Consider the following 6,608-nt stretch of genomic DNA (forward strand, 5'->3'; position numbering starts at 1 on the left):
ATAGTTCCGAGTTCCCAACCCACGTCATAAACCTTTCTACTTTCAACTACTCTGTATTATCATATTTGATTTTCTCTGAGACACATATCACTGGCCACATTTGGCATGCCCCGAGGGTATTTTTTTTACCTTTTCACAAAGAACCTGGTAGCTCGGGAACTTCCAGTCATCAGTGGTGATGGCTATCATGCACATGCTATGACACACACAACACTTCCGGTTTTGAAAAAAAAATCACGTGCAGATGCGGACAACCGACATGGCATAATTGTACGTATCTTTGTCATCGTTTCTTCGGAGTTTGCTAGATTTTTTGGTGTTCTGTCGACTTGAAAGTTATTACTTATTTCAATGCCTCCTTTAGGATTCGAACCGAGATATTTGTCTAATTAGACTTACGTCAAACCGTTCGAGCTAAAGAGAAAATATTTCTAGCCGAGCGGTATATTATGGCTAGTATTTATCTTGGTTGCAATGTGTTCCTATCTGTTCAATGATCTCTTAGGTTACTCTAAATACTGTGACGTACACATTCATATCTGTCCAAGAATCCCTTCCATTACCCTAACCCAAACATACATCCTGGGTTCCATTTTACCCTAACCCAAACATACATCCTGGGTTCCATTCCTCAGTAAAGGCACATCGCTAGATTCCTCGCTACCCTCCACTATTCCGGCCCTGAGGGATGTTTCTGTATATGGCACCGTTATTTACCATAATGATAGGACGTTACTACTAGGTGATCCTCCCTGTATGGTGGTGTCGGGTGACGTATTAGAGGCAAACATGTGAGGGGCTCGTGTTACAACTATGATGGATAACTGTGATAACACATGTTTGTATATCATTATCGCATTAGTAATCACCTATCTTTTCATCTGCCACAGGGCCGAAGGAAAACACGACACAACGGACCACAAAGACCCGAGATAGTACTAGTTTGTTGTTGAGGCCTTGGAGCAGCAGAACTTGTGTTGTTTCAGCCTGTAAGTTATCACGATGACTCCGATACTAATTCTCATTTTGGTGTCAACAATGGTTGCTTTGTCGATGTTCGTCTTTTTGCTCATAAGTATGGCTCTGATATTGATTATGTGTATGGCGACAGGAACTATCATTTCTATTCTTCTATTCGCCGCTAATGTGTTACTCCGCGACAGTAACCTGTCGGATCTGAACCTCCCAGATATGACGCAGATATTTGCGATGTTGGGAAAAGTGAACATTGTTTCTACTACTCAAATGAAAGAACAGTTTTGGAATATTGCTAATCGTAAAAACGTGACTGCTTGTGCGCATACGATATTCAACAGGATGTACCATACAGTTACATTTTCTTACTTCAAATGATACTGACCATGACCTTGGCTATAGCATTTATCCGCTAAGAAAGATGTGATTTAATCATTACTGTACAACCATTTATCCATTGAATCATCAGTCATCTAGCTGATGTAAGTTAATGAAATATAATGATGGATGGGTTTGAGAAAGACTGTATATAGCTCGTGATACAATACAGTTACGACAGGTAACTGTGCATGTACGATGCATATCAATAATTGACATTTGGAAATACGTGGAGAAATGGTTTGATATATACTTATTTATTGAAACACTCGTATTCACAACTGAAACTCAAATGTTTTTCATGAATTCTACACATAAAGTAGAATTTGTGATGATTGTGCTTGACTTTATCATTTTAATTTATTGTATATTTTGTAATGAATTGTCGTTTGTAGAACTTTGATGTGCTTCTGTAATTAAATATTAAGAAATAAATTAATATATTTATAGTACGACTTTGTTTTTTCATTACTATGATCACGAACTTGTAATATAGACCACCCTTAAGTACGTATATGATCAAAATTATAGTACAGTTCCAGTGTTAATCACTATATAATCATCGAGATAAATATCGGTCATTAAATTCACTTGCACTTGTATTTAATCTAAATTACAAAACTTTACTTCAAAATAAACCAAACTGCATTCCAACATTTGGTATTCGTATTTCTTCTTTTTAAGAAAATGTCCAGATTAATGTCGATACAATTCAGTCTTTTTGAACGACTAGGTTCCTCCTTGACTTCTAAGTTTACAAGATCAAACACAGATCCTTTCGTTCTTTCTATCCGACACTGGATAATGATTTTCAAACTTTACACACTAATCGTTCAAAAACAGAGAACTATGAGGCCGCTGCTGCTAAGGCTGGACAAAAGAAGCTTCCAAACAACACTTAGAAGCAACTTCACTCCAGAACACAAATATTAATGATGTACTTCCTTACTTTCTTATTTTTACTAATTCTAAATGTCTATAAGTCTAGATGATTTTACAGGGAACACGTAAGTTATTAAAATTACTGTTAAACTATTGTAAAGAATATATAAGTAAATAGCACCTGTCGATACAAATTTAGAGTTAAATACAGTAGCTCCATATAATGAATTAAACTGCATCACACAGCTGCTTCGTCTAAGACTCGCCCACGGTCAAGGATGCTAAGGGCCTAAATTTTGAAACACAGGAAGTGACTGAGGAAAAGCAAATTCGATCGCAAGAAATGTCAAAATATGGGGGTAGCACTAGCCCCGTAAGTCAATCATTTCGAAATATTCACGTAACTGATAATTTCAAGAGAGTATCTAAATAATAAGTCTAATGAATTGAAATGTGGCATGCCCGTTTCGGCAAAGGCAAACCTCGAGACTAAAAGTCCACAGCAGTGTCTACCACTTAAACAAAGATGTACAGATGTTTAGCACATTTCCATACAAATAGGCACAGTTGAGTTTAATATGTACTAACCCAGGTATCGTTTATATTAGTAACAAACCTTTATATATTGTATATATATTATATATTGTGACATTTAAATATATTTATTGAACAATTTCAATGGGACTGAGAACAAGTTTTCCAACTTATATTAAGCCCTTTCTCCATAAAGTTTGACAAAACACATAATGACAAGACAAGACGACATGTTTTAAATATAACACGAGAGAGAGAGAGAGAGAGAGAGAGAGAGAGAGAGAGAGTAATATATACAATTTATGTTTATAGATGTAAATCAGTCTATCCTAAACTGGACCACACTACTCTCGGTTACATTGTACACTTTTCAATGCCTTTCAGCTATACATCATCACATCCCGTGCCTTATCCAATTTTCTCCTGTCATGCGGGTCGGAGTGAGGAGAGAAATTTAACATTTCATTTTAGGGAGAGTGAGAGAGAAGGAGATATATATATATCAAACTCTGTTAGAGTTAAGTATATATTACTGAGTGATTTGACACATTTTTACATCATATTCAATAGAGAAATTATCACTACCATGTAACAGTAAGTGCAGGTCTAGTTTCCGGTATAGAATTTCTCTCTGATTCGCATAATTATTACAAGTGAAGAAGTGGTGGTAGGTGTCGTCAGGGGGATTGGCAGTGACGGTGATCTATTAAATGTGGTCTGAGAAGGTCATTGCTTAAAGTACTAGAATTATTTCTCAGTCGAGCATAAAGTATATTAACTCACCAATCAAATAATAAGTTGAAACTGTTACAGGGGTTCGAATGGATATTTTAAAAACCGAATAAGAAGCACAGTCTAATTTCAAGGTCGAGTTGGTTCCAAAGTCGGATAGTAGAAGGGAAAAAAAGATAAGTTCGGAAGTTGTAGTCGGAAATTCGACAAGAAATAGTTTTGTGCATCGCGGAGTTTTCTGACACTAAAGGAGGCAATAAAGAGGATAGATAATTAGGTGTGAGTTTGTTACTTATTTGGTAGAATAGCAGAAGTTTTCTTCTAGAACGTCGTTCTGATAGCAGTTCTAAACCACTTTCGATATAGAGAGATTCTCTGCTGCTATATGCTGGCAAACCTGTAATAATTCGAGCGGATTCTAACTGAAGTTTTTCCATTTTGTCTGCGTCACTAAGAGAACACCCACCCCAAACTTCACAACAATACTTTAATAATGGAAGTATGTATGCTTTATAGATTTTGACTAAAGTTCGTCTATTCAACATGTAATAAAGTTTACGGAGAATACTTACTTGTTTTGATGCATTATTACATGTATTTTCTATGTGTCTACCCCATTTACAATTTTCATCTAAAAAATACCCGGAGTATACATACATTATTACAATGAAATGGTAACTCACGTTTTTATCGCTTTTAAAAATTTTAATATTGGCACACCTTGGATAAAGATGGGGTTTTAAGACGAAATGACTTATCGCTTCGGATGTCTTCAAAAACAGTTGCATTGTTTTCCACGAACACTTTTTGAATACTCATTAAAAAAACCAAAGAGTTTAACTTAAAAAGTTAAGACTTTTGAATGTTACCTTTCCGTTTGCTAAAGTATAAGGTGGTTGTACGGCCCCTACTGGGTCAGGGCCATACGGATTTGTCAATAAGTCTATACTTATATGTCGGGTCAGACGGAGGTGAAATATCTATTTACAATTTGTTGAATGATAATAGGGACATACTCACAAAGCCTCGCCTCCAGAGCGTGATAACAAATCTCCAAAACAACTAAATATAGCATCAAGTCTGGTAAGTTCAATGTCAAAGTTACTGATATTATGTAGGACAGAACTACGCCATCGGTACCCGAATCAGCTGCTGCCAAGTCCCCGTACGTTACATGTCGTTAGTCAGCTATAAGTTAAACGTCGTCGACACTTGTTGTCTTTTCCAATACTCAAATTTCTTGATAAAAGTTTAGACAAATCTGATCTCCCGCGTTATGAGTAATATACTCTAAGAAAAAACAATGCCGCGTTTCCATCTTTTGCCTGAAAAAATAGGGAAGGTAGACCGTGATGTTTGTAATACATTTGTTTTGTTCTTTTGTTTATTTTTTAATGTTTACTTACTTTCGACACTGACCTCCCAAGTACCACGTTTTGATCATGGAATATTTGTCAGGTATGTGTATGTTTATTACTCCCATTGGTTCTAACTATCTATCCACGATTTTAATTTTGTCTTGGTCCTGGTCGATTGTCGGAATTCCTTTCTATAGCCTGTATGTTTTATACAGTTTACAACAGAGAGAACATTTGTGTTCTAACTTGCATATATACTTGTATGTCAAAGCAATCAAATGTTGTAAACCAAATATTTCCACTCTTTTTCCTCTAACAACTTTACTTCCCCGCATATTTACAATGGCCACCATTACACGGATTTTTTCTAGTCGCCATGGTAATCTAACGTCAGTTTACTATTTATCAGGTATAAAGTCTCCGTATAGTAACGGCCATCGAAAATGTTAGTTTATCATTCCCGGCAAGGTGTATAGAGAATGTTTGACAGCAGTCTGTATAACCCTATAGATACTAGTATTTCTGATTATCAAAACTCCGACAGTTTATTGTTAGGCTTATTCAACAGCTAAATTGCACTTGATGACACGCATCGAAATAATCAAACCGGGGAAAATAAAGTTCCACACTTCAATGGATACTAAAAAGCAATTTTATGAATTTTCATAAATAATTTTGTTTGTTGCAATAAATAAAATCGCTTATTTAAAAGGTTATTTTCATTTTATGAAATATTTAAGTAAATCTGGAAGTCATTCTATCGAATTAATGCACGTGCTAAAATATAGCGACTTTCAGTCACTGCCGACTACAGCCAAAATGCACGTAGCGTGTGTATTCCGACAATGGCAGCGCAGTTGCAAGATAAAATTACATATGTATTCGCATAACCATTGACGACTTTAATGGCAGTGAATTACTAATGCTAATGTCCAGATAACCACATATCTTAGATATCAGATAATTACGCAAATAAACGTATTTCAATAGGGATGAAAAAAGGTGAAACGAGGCGTAAACAAAACGGGTTTCACACGTGTTCGCGGAGGCGAGACGCAGGTGTACAGTAAACAACATTTATAGGGTCGAACTGTGACGTAGTAATAGTCTGTGTATATATAGTATATGTACGTCTGTTTCTCTAGTCCGGGTATGGTTACCATCACAACGCCGCGATCGTAATACAAGACACTTAGCAAAATCGCTGGTTTAATAATACATCGGCGTTAATGGTGACAGTGACGTCATCTGAGGTGAACACACGGTTCCAAATTTTTGGTAGGAAAACATTCCTGTAATACTTGTCCTAAAACATCATTACTATGTACAAGCATGACTGAGTGACGACTTGCCTTACACAGAATGTTACTTGAAACGAGTTTCGCACCAGGTTAAGATATGCAATGAACAAAGTGAAGTGAGAACTAGACAGACTTACTAAGTACCAATAGGGTGATGCTTCCTCCAACGATATACTTCTTAGGATGAATAAAATGATAAACAGTATAAAAATAATTCTCTCGTTTCTACCTGTGTAATACAAGATTTACACACCCACTCCTTCAATAGAGGCACGCACGCGTAGAGACGTGACGTGTCCCTTGACGTCATTGCCTGATACAATGTATATACACGTGTACAAATAGTTAGTAGCTTTGACGGTTTATATTTTGTATTATTTTTCTATGAAAACCTTTTTTCCAAATCTAGACAGATCAACTTGTCGATTAATTTCAAAATAATAAAAAA

The sequence above is a fragment of the Ylistrum balloti genome, unplaced genomic scaffold (genome assembly GCF_031769215.1).
Source record: "Ylistrum balloti isolate Yb309-2 unplaced genomic scaffold, AGI_CSIRO_Ybal_v1 Utg372280, whole genome shotgun sequence".
Taxonomy (NCBI): Eukaryota; Metazoa; Mollusca; class Bivalvia; order Pectinida; family Pectinidae; genus Ylistrum; species Ylistrum balloti.